We start from the raw sequence: 16,344 nt of genomic DNA, 5'->3' as shown, positions 1-16,344 counted from the left end.
ATGCTCTGCGTGAACTCTGTGTGTTCCGGTTCAAGACAGTTAGGGAATGTTTAAAAACTCCCATCTGATTTTCTTTCCGACTCTGACCCAGTGTTAACAAAGTGAACATGCAAAGATGATCAAACACCTTTTACAAAAAAAGGTATACAGCGATGTAGGACGATTTTGAAGTTAGAGAAAAAATGAGATGGGAGTTTTTCGACATACCCTAACTGTCATGAACTGGAATACTCAGTTCACGCAGAGCTAGACCAAGACGAGCGTTTGCAGTTAAAAAGTATATAAATTGTAATTTCTTTTTAGAAAATAACCAATTGTTTCGCTAAATAAGACCCTTCTTCGGCTGGGATTGTTTAGAGCCCTGTGAAGCTGCATTTAAACTGCATTTTAGAAGTTCAAAATCCTGAAACATTTTCCTCAAAAATGTAATTTCTTTACGAGTGAAGAAAGAAAGGCATGAACATCTCAGATGACAAGGGATTGAGTACATTATCTGCACATTTTTGTTCTGTAAGTGAACTCCTTTAAAGGCTCTAATATAAGGCTGTAATATAAATGAAATATTTCATTAAAAAAAAACGAATATAAGTTTCTGTTTGATGCTGAACCTGGTTTTACCCCATTAGAGATTTTATTTGAAATGTTGCAGTATGTCATCTGACATAACTGCCATCTTTGAAGTCTGGAAGCATATCTGTGTGTAACATACTGGTTCAGAATGCGTCTGTGAGTGGCAGCGTGTTTTCAGTGCTTTGTGGGGCACCCGCTGAGCTATCTATATCCATCTACACTGTGCCAGACACCCCTCTGGCTGGCCTCCCCACAGTATCCACCCTGCTCTGCACAGATGTCCCCACACACACCCTGACACACCTCACACACTACAGCCCCCTGAGGGGGACAACCTTCTCGGCTATACATCAGTTTCAGCCGCCACGGAGATGCGACATCTGCGTGGATCTCCGTTCAGTCCCACTGTATATGAATGATCTGTGCTGCTGTGCGATATGATGCAAGCAGGTAACAACACATAAATATCTATTCTGGAATAGAGGACACAGGACAGTAGGAGAGGGTGGGGGTAAGTTGTGCCACTTTCAGATTGCCCTCTGTGTAAGGAGAAATGAGGTAACATATACTTATTTATATCCCAGGATGTCTGCTATCAACTCAATTTGAAGAAAGCCTCTATAAAAAACAACAAAATTTACTTTGGTAAAAAGGTTTTTTAGTTCACATTTCCTCAAAGCATACAGTACATAGCTGTATGTGATGGGTCTTTTCTTAATATATTGTCACATGACCAAAATAATGCACAGTTTACTAGATTACAGAGCTGGCACATCTTACCCCGCGAGTATATGACTACCGAGCATTCACTTTCGGACTACCTTGAATTCCATTACAACACATTTTCTATTTTAATCAAGCATGCTATGCTGCTGCTAGAAAGCACTTTGACAAGTCAACCTCAAATATGCTCCTGTTTCATGTTGCACCTAATGCAATACGCTGCATCTAACTGTTAACATCCATCCCAGGTCAGTTGGATAGATTCAGCACAGAGCAACGCTAAATCGTATTAGGTAAAGTGACTTGCTTGCAAACAGCTCTGTAGAAGACATGTTATGATGACTGAGAAGACACAAAAGCATGGATGTCTTTACAAGTTTATGAAAACACCTCCGCTCAAAGCCCCATAGGAAAGCATGGAGCTTTGAGTTTGGGGTGCAAAAAAATCTATTTACACGGAATAACAAAGAAGTAATAATGAAGGAGAGCGATCAAGGGGGAAAAACATATAAATTTTAAGTCATTAATTCCCTCCCTGAACAATGAGAGAGCAATACACTAGAGGCCTGACGTAAAAGTGTTTGAATTGAAAGTGAAAATGATTAAAGAGCTCTTTTAATGAAGTGTTAATTGCTGTGAGAAGTAGGTAGAAGGTTGGAGGAGACGCACTGCTTTGACAGGAGTGAAAGCTACAGCAAAAGCCTGTTTCTACACTCATAGTAAGCTAAACACTTTTTGAGAAAACAGAATACTGGATTGGGCAGAGAGGCCAAGCTAAAAGGGTAATAAATGAGTACACAGAAAAGATGCTCATGTAAAACTGTTTTTTCAAACATATGGCTTCAGTTGGTTCTAAATTTTAGACTTAATTCAGAATTTAAATATGTTTTATTGATTATTATTGATGACTGATCAAGGAAAAATTCAAGTGAACCAAGGACAGAGCCCTGGTGAACACCAAGTGACAAAAAGTTGGAAAACGGGAACAAGGATGCATCCTAAAAACTTAGGTGAGCTTCTGGATCTACATGTTTTAGTTCAGCCCTAATTCAAAGTAAATGCACTAAGTGCACACTTATTTGATGAGAGTCTTACACACAAGACCCATTCATTTTACTGATTAAGGAAAAATTCAAGTGAACCAAGGACAGAGCCCTGGTGAACACCAACTGACAAAAAGTTGGAAAATGAGAACAAGGATGCATCCTAGAAACCTTGGTGAGTTTCTAGATCTTAAGGTTTAGCCTTAATTCTGAAAAAATGCACTAAGTGCACCAAGGACAGAGCCCTGGTGAATACCAAGTGGCTACAAGTTGAAAAATGGCAACATGGATGCATTCTAAAAACCTAGGTGAGCTTTTGCATCTCTATGTTTCGGTTTAGCCTTAATTCAGAATAAATGCACAAAGTACAAACTTATTTGATGAGGATCTTACACACGAGACCGATTAATTTTACTGATCGAGGAAAAATTCAAGTGAAACCAGGATAGAGCCCTGGTGAACACCAAGTGACAAAACGTTGGATATACTGTAGGAACAAGGATGCATCCTAGATATGTAGGTGAGCTTCTGGATCTCTGTGCTTCAGTTTTGGCCTTTATTCAGAATAATGCACTAAGTGCAAATTTATTTGACTAGAGTCTTACACACAAGACCCATTCGTTTTACTGATCAAGAAAAAAATCAAGGGAATCAAGGACAGAGCCCTGGTGAACACCAAGTGACAAAAAATGGCAACAAGAATGTATCCTAAAAACCTAGGTGAACTTCTGGATCTCCATGCTTCAGTTCAGCCTTAATTCAAACATATTTGATGATAAATGTGTGAAAACATCTACACACAATCACACAATACATTTAATCAAAAAAAGGAAAAGTTAAAGTGGGCCAAAGACAGAGCCCTGGTGAACACCAAGTCACAAAAAGTAAAAAAAAAAAAAAAAAGGGAACAAGGAACTTCTGAAACTTTTTTTGACAAGGGCCCTATGGGACTAATTCATTTTACTGATCAAGGAAAAAGTCAAGTAAACTAATAACACAGCCCTGGTGAACACCAAGTGACAAAAAGATGGAAAATGGGAACAAGGGGGCATACTAGAAACCTAGGTGAACTTCTGGTTCTTTATGCTTTGGTTTAGCCTTAATTCAGAATAAATGCACCAAGTGTAAACTTTCTTGATAACATCTGTGTAAGAACATCTATACATGTTTTACTGCACACATGAGACTCGTTCATTTTCCTGAAAAAGGAAAAGTGGACCAAGGACAGAGCCCCGGTGAACACCAAGAGACAAAATTTAGAAAATGGGAACAAGAACGAATCCTAAAAACCCGGGTGAGCTTATGAATCTTACTGCTTCTGTAAATAAGTAGAGGCCTCTCAATAATGAATGTCATATTTATACCTCCACCTACAGCTGAATATTCAACATCTCATCATCTCGCTAACTGAGTCCTATATTGTGTTTCTCATGGGCCTTTTGTGCTGCATAAGATGGCACAGTCTTTCACTTACCCTTATCACAGACACACATTAATGGCCATCAGAGAACTCTGTTCTCTTTGAACGGTTTACGGCGACTATCCTTTGATCATAAGTAGTGCTCGCTTCACAGAAAGCCTGAAAAGATGTCTCTTTGATATCGCCCCGCGTTTACATATCAATGAGCGCCACCGAAGATGGGGGCCCGGGCGACTCTCTTGTGCCACGCTTTTGGGAAATGTGGCTTAGAGGATATGTGTTGACCAGTAAATGCATACATTTGTCAGACAATTTCGTAGATGGGCTTGAGTAGCCACCCTCATCCAGAAGCAAGGACTCGTCAAGTGTTTATCCTCGACAGACCGTGGCTCATTTGACTGTTTTGGAGTGGAGAGACCCACGTCTTTATGGGCTTTCATTAGACGTCATTTTGAGGCTCATTTGAAATCAATCCCCCTTCGGACCCTCACGCCAGCTCCGGTGTCGGCCGGATGAAAAATGAGGCGGGGCATTGGGGCTTCGGGCGGCCCCCCGTCCGTCCTGCTTGGCCCAGTCCGTTAATACAGCATCATCTGGTCGAACGGACGGGCAATTCCCACATCTCATTACCGACAGGAACTGTGGGTCATTACGCGGGATGGATTCCCATTAGCTGAACCGAGGGTTTGAGACTAAATACAGAAGCTTTGGACACAAGCACATACTCACAAGCACTTTGTTACATACTCCTCAGCCACTCTTAACTTGTTCACACACTTCTGGATGAGAGGAAGGTGAAAATTACTTGAGAGAATTTATCTACTTTGAGCACTTCAGGTAGACAGCGGCATTTTGAACATTCAAAAAGCATGCACTTAAAGGAATAGTTCACCCATAAATAAATAAAAAAACGTTATTTACTTTCCCTCAGGTCGTTTCAAAGCCGCACACTGTTATTTTTTTCTTTCCGTAGAACGCAAAAGTAGAATTTTTTCCAAAACAGTAATGCAGTTTGTGCCTTAGTTGACAGTTCATAGTGACCAGGGGCAGGGTGAACTATTTCTTTAAGGGTAAATCCTTATAAATTGAGTCTCCTCAATGAAAGCAATTTAGAGGCATGTTTTCCCCAAATGAAATATATACAACATAACTCTCTTATCCCTGAAGAGGAGTTCATTCTCGATGACGCATTAATTCAGGATGACTGCACGGTCATCTGGAAATCAAGGTAACGGAGAGGCAGTCAAGAGTGGGTTTAACCTGCTGGAGTGCAAGGAAGATGCAGGGGCCGGTGAGCCAGGATAATGCAGGTCCGTCGCTATATGAGCCATCTGTTTATATGACAGACTGCGTCCTGATGGACAGAGTGGCTAATCAATGCAGCTTTGCTCCACAGGTTTATGTATGAACGTATAGTGTTCAGCTGTTCAGCTTCCAGCAAGCTTGAGTGTGTGTATTTGCTATTTTAAAATGGGGTATACCTGACATGTTTATGTATGCGAGTATGCCTCCTTGTTTAGTGTGAGCGGAAATATGTGTTTCTGTTCAAAAGTGCTCATCTCCGGCAATGGTCAGCAAGCAGCGTCTATCCCTGTGGGGATGATGATTTATGGAACATTAATTTTGGATGGCTGGATCCGGGCAAATATTTCAGTCAGAGGACACAGATTGGGGGAGATTTCTGATAAGTCAGCATGACAGGCGAAAGACTGTAATATTATAACAACAGCCAATCTATGATGTACAGATCACCTAAACAGCTAATGTCTGGATAATAATATCTAAATAATTTACCTCAAAAGTATATTTAAATCAAATGATGATATGATCGCGTTAAACAGTATTGACACCTTTCAGTTCCCGCTTTTAAAATTCTGGCCACATGGGGCAATGTAGACCTTTGACTTCTGAATGTTGATTTCGCATGCAAGATAATAGTTGATTAATGACCTACTCTGACCTGTCTGAACTTATTACTCAGGTAAAATATATCTACAAGTCAAACATGAATATATTGTGATTGATTATTTTGTGTATCAAAGGTCAAACTATAACATACTGTACAGTAGCCTATGGAATATGGAAAAATAAAGTTTCTCAAAGATTAACAGGACTTTTAAAGCAGATCAAGTAAGTGGAATAAAAAAAAGGTAACTGAAAAACTAATTGAAAGACTGAAATAGGTTCTTCACCTAATTAATTACGTAAGTATTCATTATATTTAAAGCACTACATGTGTTTAGGCAGAAGAGTATTAAGTAATGCTGTCTTCGTAGTCACTGCATAAGTTGTCACAAATTTCATTTACATACTCATTTTATATACTTACAAAGATCTCAACAAATATACACTGCCATTCAAAAGTCTGGGAACTGTTAGATTTTTAATGTGTTTTTTAAAGAAGACTTTTCTGCTCATCAAGGCTGCATTTATTAAATTAAAAATACAGAAAAAAACAGTAATATTGTCAAATATTATTCCAATTTAAAATAGTGCTTTTCTATTTTAATATACTTTCAAATATAATTTATTCCTGTAATGCAATGCTGAATTTTCAGCGTCATTATTCCAGTCTTCAATGTCAAATATGCTGATTTATTATCAATGTTGGAAACGTAATTGCTTAATTTTTTTGGAACCTGTGCTACTCTTTTCAGGATTCTTTGATGAATAAAACATTAAAAAGAACAGAATTTATCGCAAATAGAAATCTTTTGTAACAATATACAGTACCATTAAAAATTTGGGGTCAGAACGTTTTCTTTTTTGGGGGGGTTTGAAAGAAATGAATACTTAAACTGATAAAAAAGTGATAGTAAAAACATATTGTCAGCATATTAGAATGATTTCTGAAGGGTCATATGACACTAAAGACTGCAGTAATGGTTGATGAAAATTCAGCTTTGCATCACAGAAATAAATTATATTTTAAAGTATATTAAAATACTTTGAAAATACTGAAAACTGACATTTTAAATTGCAATACTATTTCATAATAGAACAGTTTTCTCTGTATTTTTGATCAAATAAATGCAACTTTTATGAGACTTTTTAAAAAAACATCTTAAATCAGTGTAAGCATAATTGCCTTAAATATGTCTTAAAATGCACATTATTTAATTTAAAATTGTCTGTTGTGCAAAATAAATACTTCAGATGCATTACGCCACAGTGCTCATGTGGATGAAATGGGTTTGAGTCTGTCCTGGAAGATACCAGTTTCCCATCATTCTACACTATTTATCAATTTTTCTCCATTGAAAAAATTCAATGGTCACTGCAAGCCATTATCAAACCACAGACAATCCATAGCAAGTTCCTCAGAATCCCACAATATGCAAGTGTCCATTAGAAAAGCAACGTGAAATCACATCTTCTTCTAACAAAACCCTGACCCTAGACCCAAGTTCAGAAGGTGAGCTCAACTCTCTCAGAGCTTCTCCGCTGGAGTGATACAGGAAACCGATACTCCCCCACCTCAGCCACAAGATCAACACTGATCCCTCTTGCTCTCAACACGCTCAATATTTTACATAAAACAAAGGGCTAGCCGAGATCAGATGATGCCGTTTATGGGAGCTGAGAGGAGGGAGAAGTGTCTCCGGTTACAGCGGGATTATAGGTACGAATGGGGAAACTGCCTGACGGTGAATCTCACGAGAAAAAAAAAAAAACTGTCAAGGTCATACTAACAATTTCAAATATTACACTTGTTCGGGACTTGTCAAGAAGGCTAGTGAGTTTAGCTAGTGCTACGAAAGAGAGAAAGAGATGAGCGAGCGAGGCGGTCCTCAGTGGCAACACTAGGACAATCCAATCTGATTTAATAAGAGTGACAGTTGCTCTCTGATGACAGAAAAGCTCTTGAAAGTGTGATGGCAAAATGAAAGGATAGGTGAGAGACAAAGAAAAGAAGAAATAAAAGTGCTGACCACTTTGGTAGTTAGGGATTTGCAACATACACAACTCTGAGTCCCGCAATCTCTGCATGTGCGCTCTCTCTCTCTCTCCCCCTCTCTCTCTCTCTCTCTCTCTCTCTCTCTCTCTCTCAGCACACACCTGGTTTTTGCTAACGCGGCAAATCACATGGCTGACAGATTCCCGAGCCCGTTTAAATAATGCATGGGATTTCTCTTTTAACTTGTCAGTCGCCCTACAAAAAAATATATCAGTTCTTTTCTGATGTCATTTGTGACAGTGATTCACCCTGACAGTTCTCCATTAGACCAATGAGTCCCTTTTCGTTCGCTCATTCTTCTACCGCCGTTCCGACAAGAAACACATGTTACTCCTTTTTCTATTTCCCCTCTCTCTCTCGCACTCTTTTTTCTTGTTAACAGGAGTTTTCAGAGCTGTATTTATATTTAAAGACACAATTTCACAGGAGCCCCCATTAACTCACTTCACCTTCCAATCCTGCTGCAAACGTATTAGCGCTAACATCGTTCTCTGCCTAACGCCGAAAGTGCACACCAGCTCCGAGCCGCTGAATAAACTCCGGCATGCTTTGTGCTACTGGATAAACTTGTGGGGGGAAAAAAGGCAGACTGTCTTTTTCCATGCCAAATACTTCATCAAATCTCTTTGGCCCTTGTCAAACACGTCGTTGCCGAGCGTTGTTGCGTTTTTTGATCCCGTGCTCTTTTCTCGCGCTCTGGCGGCGAGAGTGGGGTTAATGTTTGAACGGACCGAGCGAGGGGGGAGATTGAAATCAAGCCTATCTGTGCTGACTGCCTGCTGCAGATAGCTCAGACTTTTTGTGGCACGGTCCACACAGTGGAGGAAAAGCACAGATTAGCCGTTTCCCCTTTGAAGTTCCCCTTCAAAAAAAGCAAAAGGCTCACCACCAAGAGTGAGCGGGGAGGGGACCAAAAACACATCTTGCGGGAATGTAAAGAAACAAAAAAGGGACAGGAAAAAGTGCCATCGGGACTTTGAGCAAGCAGTGTCTTGGCGGCGCACGAGAGAGAGCGAGGCAAAGGGAAAGAGGTTAAAGTTGTCGGACTGCTTCAGAGGGTGTTTGTTTAACTTCAGGGATTCAAGAAAGCTAGATCAGATTCCAAGACACCCCCCTTCGCCACCTCTCAACTCCAAACAATGCGCACCAAAGACCAATCCAGTGTACTTTGGGTGGTATGGCTTGCTTTTGAGGACTTAATAAGTCTGGTCCAAAACCCAAACGTCTCTTTGGTTGCTCAAAGTACTTCAGAACTCCATAGCTTTGGCTTGGAGTATCCAATTAAAAATAACAATAAGCAGTGGCACTCAGAATCTGTTCAAACACCGGCGTTTAGTTCATCTCTGTGCACTTGGAGGTCACATTTATGGTAGGACTGTATAAAGTTGAGCGAATGGACATTTATGTGCGCTTCGGTCAACCTTGTTTGTGGTCCTTTCTGAGTTTGTTCCTTCTCTTTATTCCATTTTGTTTCCTGTTCACTCAACTACTATTCGGCTATTCGAATAGAGGAGAAAAATGACAAAAATACATTTAAAAAACAAAACATGCCCTCGCTGTAAAAAAAAAAAAAAAAAATCTGTAAAATTTACGGTAGAAAAACGGCAGCAGTGGTAACCAAAATTTCAAAATTCGAAACCCAACCGGAAAGTCAGTTATTTAGAATTTTCTTGGCAAATGTTGTATAATTTTTGGCATTTTCAGGCTTGTATTTTAATGAACTCCTCTTAGAGACTTAATCAGATCAACACCAAATTTGGTCAGTCTAATCTAACGCCCTTTGTGTTGTTAAATTGTGAAGATCTTGAGGAGGGCTTGTCCTTGGGGGCCAAATTCTGAAACCAAAAGTTGTTATAACTCAGGCATACAATGTGTGTTCTGCCCTAAACTTTACATGTATGATAAGAGTCCTGTCCTGAACACATGCCCATAGTCAGTTATAGTCATAGCGCCATCAGAAATTGGCATATTTCACACTGTAACAAACTCCTCATAGAGATTTAATGACATCAACACTATATTTGGTCAGTCTAATCTAAAGCCCTTTGCGATGTTAAATTGCAAAAATCTTGAGTTTTCATTAAAGAGTGTGTCTGTAGCGGCCTGACAAAGTTTGATCTTTCGCCATGGAAAAGGAAGTTGTTGTAACTCAGATCTGCCCAAACTTCACATCTGAACACATCTGAAGGCCAATCCAGGAAGTGACTTGTTTTACACTAACTTAAACTTTTGAATTATCCGCGAAGCTGTTGTTACCTGTTACCCACTATGGTAAAATTAATGAATAATAAATGAATGTATAAATATACCCACATAAAACAAATGACTGCCAAAGAAAAGCATCATAGGTTTTCTAGGGGTAATTAATGTACATAATTGTGTAATAATTATACAATTTCTAATATAATTATCCATAACTAACCATTTTAGTTTGAAGGATAACATTTTAGTGCAAAAACAGTATTGACTTGTACCTGAACTTTAAAGGGAACTTAACCCTCTTTTTGTTTGTGGTATACTATCTCAGTCTAAATAAAATTCACACTGATGTTTTAGGAAGCCAAAAAATTAGAATATAATAATAGTAATAATAATAACAATTTTATATTATTGTTATCCCTGTGATAGTAATATACATATATTGTAAAACAACGGCACTGTAAAATAAATTAAAATGAATATTTTATAGGTATATTATTTTTGATTTATACTACAGTAGAGAAAATACAATACTTATTTGTTAATTTGGACTTCATTTAAAACTGCTCGCTTTCAGCAATTCATACTGCACTTTTAAGCTTTTATTTTGACGGAAATGGCAGTAGAGCTTTTATTTTGAAGGAAAATTCCAGCTTCAGTGAAAACAGACTCACAAAAACACATCTCACTACAAATCTAGTAAAATGCTGTAATCATTTTCCGTGCAAATAAAGCATAACTGGTGGCCATTGCATTCCAAAATGCGCGGAAAACTCATAGCACATGCAATAAACAATTTCACTGGCTTCATTTACAGTGAACTGATCCGTTCTGAGGCACGGAAAACACTGGATCAAAAGGTGGTCGCCTGAATGAAGTGAATGCTTGGTGAAGGGATTAAGCCATACTGTGCTTTCGATTTTGGTTTGTTTGTTTTTTTTAAATTCACTATTCTTTAAACCAGGGGTTTTCAACTCTGGCCCTCGAGGTCCACTTTCCTGCAGAGTTTAGCTCTCCAACCTTGATCAAACTCACCTGCCTGTAACTTTCTAGTGATCCTGAAGACCTTGATTAGCTTGTTCAGTTGTGTTTGATTAGGGTTGAAGCGAAACTCTGCAGGAAAGTGGACCTTGAGGGCCAGAGTTGAGCAACCCAGCTTTAAATAGGGATGTAACGGTATCAAAACTTCACGGTACGGTAATACCTCGGTATGAATGGCGCGGTACGGTATTTATTGAATCATTTACAGGAAAAACAAAACTAATGAAGAGACTCGAAAAAAGTGCCAGAAGTGTTTATTAAACAGTTTACATGAACACTGAACATATCAATGGCATACAAATTAGCCATCTATCTGTAAACTTTGAAACAGAAACTTAAATATTTCAATTTTAGTAACAAAAAATATTAAAGCATGTAAAAAACAGTCAAATCAGTTTAGCTGAATGAGTTGTCTGAATCTAGTTGTCTGCTTGAAATAAGATTTTTTTTCTTACCCCATTGGCAGATTATTTAGCTTGTTTTAAACAAAAACTCACTTAATTTTGACTTGTTTTTACTAAAAACAAGACAATAATTTTTACTTGTCTAGAAAATCTTTCTTGATTTAAGAATTTTTAGATATTTTGGCTGGAAACAAGACAAAATTCTAAGTAAGAAAAGCATTTTATTTTTTTTGCAGTGCAGTAGGCTCTCATGCCTTTCTTTCGCATTAAATCTTTATTAACAATCCTTTAAAGAACTTTTCTACCTGGACAAGTGCATCTATTATGTTGCCTAGTTTAGCCTCTTTAAAACTGCACCTTATTTTAAACCTAGCCAAAAAGCCACGTGTTGACTGTGAAATTTATATGCATTTATGGTACATTTCCGTGTCAATCCATGTTAATTTTTACAGCGAACAACGCACTGTAACATTAATTCAGCACATACAGCGCAGCAAAAAAAAGACGCGGTGCCGAAACGATCGCTGCACTGCTGCAAAGGCACCGCTTCTAGGACGTACTGCCGGACAGCAACCGCGTGCAGTGTGAACGCTCTAATCCGTTAACATGGGTGCTGAAAATAATACGTGACGCATACGCCCTTCAGACGGAGCAGGTTCGACCATTTCCATCTCTTTTCCTTGCTGCTACAGTCTGTAGCGACAACAGACCGTAAAGGATGATGGCCACGCCTGGGCTGATGGGAAATGTAGTTCCCGCTAACTCTCGTTCGCTCCATTCGCCTGAGCAAACTTTTCTCAGAAGACCTATTGTTTTATCGAGTCATGCGACCACGGTAGTATCGAAAAAATTTGTTATTGCGGTATGACGGTATTCACAATACCGTTACATCCCTAGCTTTAAACAGTCCATATTACCTACTTATAAACTAACTAAAATTTTTATATCACAGGCAAAATATAACACAACTGGACAGGGGTAAGAATTTTTTTTTTTCTAAAGTTAGTAATTATATTTTTTTCCCACCGAAAATTCATCTTAAATACATGCAAAAAGAAGAAAAAATGGTAAAAAGCCATCAGAAAGCCTTGATCTAGCCTTATCAGATCTGACACCACACAAACAAACGCCTATAGTGCTGGGTCTGTGCTTACTGTGTTTCACGGCCCGGGACTGTTGTTCACTCAGCACGCTGACATCCGCAAACACGAGTGAAATTTGACTCTGTGTGATTCTCAGTTTCCATTGATGCAGTTCTCTCCATCTCTATCTCTCTCATCATCAACATTAGCTCTATCGGCAGCCAGAGTACATTAGAGGATGTGTGATTGAGTGCGAGACAGACGTGTTCTCTCCACCCCTGGCACTGGCTCTTCCTCCTCTCTCCTGCTCTCTATTCTCTCGCCATCATCTTTCTGTCACTACACACAGTCTGTTTCTCTCCGCATGCATGGACCCAATTCAAAGGTGATTTGTATTCACAGTCTCAAGTGCTGATCTACAGTTGCAAGCAGCTTTTTGGTAAAGCTTGTTATGGGCTGATAGTTTAGTTATTGACTTCGATTGGATGAGCCACGTCGGAAGTCACAGATTTTTACATGATTTAAATTGCAACTCTGTAAAGAGCTGACATATGTGACCCTGGACCACAAAACCAGTTTTAAGTAGCACGGGTATATTTGTAGCAATAGCCAAAAATACATGAGGGTCAAAATTATCGATTTTTCTTTTATGCCAAAAATCATTAGGATATTAAGGAAAAATCATGTTCCATGAAGATATTTTGTAAATTTCCTACCGTAAATATATCAAAACTTAATTTTTGATTAATAATGTGCATTGCTAAGAACTTAATTTGAACAACTTTAAAAGCAATTTTTTCAATATTTTGATTTTTTTGAACTCTCAGATTAAAGATTTTTAAAGAGTTGTAACTCAGCCAAATATTGTCATATTCCAACAAATCATACATCAATAGAAAGCGTATTTAATTTTAGATAGTATAAATATCAATTTTAATTTTCGAAAGACATTTCATAGGTAGCTTGCGCTGGATAGTCCTGTTACAGTCAAATCCCAACGATCCAAAATCATTACTGAATATTTCATATTAAATGTTTTCTGATTACCTGTGATTTTCTTTAATCCAGTCCATATTACCAATTTAGAAGTAGGGCTGCACGATTTTGAGAAAAAACCTAATTGCGGTTTTTCTGACAAATATTGCGATTGCGATGCGATTTTCGATTTTTGTGTTCGCCTTCGTCTCAGGGGCGCCGCTAAGGGGGGGAAGTTAGGACAATTCTAAGGGCCCACACCCTGTAGGGGCCCCCAGAGATCTGCTTTTGTGTTGTGGGGGGGGGGGGGGGGGCAATATGATGCATGCATCATATTGCTGTCGGTGGTGATTTTTAAGATGCTGGTATAGATTGGTAGTGTTTCCTCTGGATCTGGCCACAGCACGTCAACATACTTTACATTTAGCACTCTTTTGCTCCACATCATTCTTCGGGAATCCAAAATAAGTCCAAACAGCTGAAGTACCACCATTCTTGTTAACCAAGTGCCTTCGGCCATTTCTGCACAGTTACAAGCTTTTTCTATTGGCACAATTCGAGGTACGCGTTGTGTGTTAGCTGCTTTGCTGCTGACAGAAAGCCGGTGCACTGCATACAACCTTGTTCCCATTGCCATTTCTGATTGGCCAGCAAGCCAGGAACGCGAGATTCGACCATTTTGATTGGCTAGGTTTGTCGCTCAAATGTCAGAGGCGGGGAAAAAACCTCAGCCTCCTGAGGTTAGGTTATTGCGGGAGTTAAAACCTCAATATCGATGCGATAAAGGTTAATCGTGCAGCCCTACTTAGAAGCTAACTAAAATTTTAATATCACAAGCAAAATATAACACAACTGGACAGGAGTAAGAACAATTTTTTTCCAAATTAGTAATTATATTTTTTTCAAACTGAAAATTCATCTTAAATGCATGCAAAAAGAAGAATTAATAAATATTGTGGATATGAAAACAATTTTACATGATAATGTGTGGTAAGAAAGCGTCTTATCTTCAATCAAGGCTGCATTTAGTTGATCAAAATATATGAAATATATAACTGTTTTATATATATTATTTTTATTTTTTTTGTAAATTGTGATACACTACCATTCAAAAGTTAGGGCTGAGATTTTAAAGACAAAGAGGGAGATAAAAATATTTATTCAGTGATGCATTAAACAGTTTCAAAGTGACAATAAATACATTTATAGTGTTACAAAATGTTCTATTTTAAATCAATGCTGTTAAATAAACTTTTTATATTCATCAAAGAATCCTGAAAAAATGTTTCCACAAAAATATTAAGCAGCAAAAACTTTTAAACACTGCTAGTAATAATAAAAACTAATAATTGAGGCAATAACCAAAAACAACATATTGAAATTATTTCTGAAAGATCATGTGACACTGAAGACTATTAAACTATTAAAATATATTTAAAACAATTATTTAAAACTAAAACTGGTAGTGTATATGCCTGTTTTAATGTCCTGTTTTGTTTTAAACTGATTTGACTGCAATTTTAAAACCTTTGCAAACCGATATGAGGAGTGAATCACTGGTATTAATGTCTCCCTCTGCATATTCACACACACGCGCTGTGTTTCTGTTCACGTATGTGTGTGTTGTTCGTGTATGTAAGCGTTATTGGTCTTGGCAATAACAACGGATGGCATTTGTGTCTGTGCTCGCAGTTGTTGACTGTGATAATAAAGAATGACATTTTACTTTGTGTGTGTGTGTGTGTGTGTGTGTGTGTGTGTGTGTGTGTGCAGTGATGGTAACATCACAATCTAAATGCACAGTCAGGTGGGGAACATTAAAGACGTCATTAGCCTCAATAAAGCTCAGCAGAAAGGAGAGGGCTGCGTGGGCAAGAACCCATTACCTCAGGTCACGTGCCTGTGTGCGCGCGTATGTGTTGAGGTGATTAGATTGTTGAACGCTTCCTAACAGTGCTCTTTATTTTCATATTGTGAATATCTATAGCCTGCGCTGGTAAGTGATTCAAAGCTAGTGAGTCATAAACTGGTCAAAGCTAATGGCTGTGTAGCCCTGCACATCAGAAATGTGTTTTGCTGTTGCAGTGGATTTGATGGCTTTGATTACCAGGCGAGGAGCTCAGAAGTGATTCCACTGAACTGTGGCAGGCGCAATAACTCATACACAAAGCGTCTGTGAGAACATTGTGAATATACAAACTAGAACAATGAAACCTGTAATAGATAGACTTCAAAAAGTCAACCATGCATTTAATAATATTTGATAAAACAAATATAAAATTTTGCTTGAGGGAATTAATGACTTTATGGTTTCAGTTTTCTAATTTTTTAAAGTTTGCTTAAGACTTACTGTAATAAAAACTGTAAATAAACTTTATTTGGAGGAGTACTTGTGCACAATGCACATTTCTTAATATTAAGCCTAAAATATGTTTTAATGTCACTACTGATGAGGATTGTATGATATTTAAATAATATCTGTCTTTAAATGCAAAATATTTCAGGCGTACCTAAAGTAAACTCGCAATAGTTTCACTTTAGCACAATCAAATACACTTAAGTATATCTTTAGTTGGACGCAATTTAGTGGACATAATCTTATATGCAGTCTGAATGTTTTTGTGTAATAAATCTGATGTTGAAGCAAATCAAATATTTCTTTCTAAAGCTGCAATTTGTCTATTTGATACTTTCTCATTTAACACAAAAATAGCTTTAAATAATCTTTTGGTGGTATTTTCAGTCAAATTTATTTTGCGATTAATTAGATTAGTAAATCAAAACATCAAGTAATTATTTCGATTACAATTTTAATCGACTGACAGTCCTACCAAAAATACATTGCATGGGTCAAAATTATCGATTTTTCTTTTATGCCAAAAATCATCAGATATTAAAGATATTAAAGTGCATTAAGTACAAAAATAGT

General features: G+C 37.9%; 1 protein-coding gene across 4 annotated transcripts in view; it reads right to left on the bottom strand.

Annotated features, from left to right (window-relative positions):
- Window positions 1-16,344, bottom strand: part of dacha (dachshund a) — a 196,241-nt gene that overhangs the window by 63,989 nt on the left and 115,908 nt on the right. The gene's annotated exons all lie outside the window — the stretch shown is intronic.

The sequence above is a fragment of the Garra rufa genome, chromosome 19, assembly GCF_049309525.1.
Source record: "Garra rufa chromosome 19, GarRuf1.0, whole genome shotgun sequence".
Taxonomy (NCBI): domain Eukaryota; kingdom Metazoa; phylum Chordata; class Actinopteri; order Cypriniformes; family Cyprinidae; genus Garra; species Garra rufa.
This window is presented reverse-complemented; position numbering and strand designations above follow the sequence as displayed.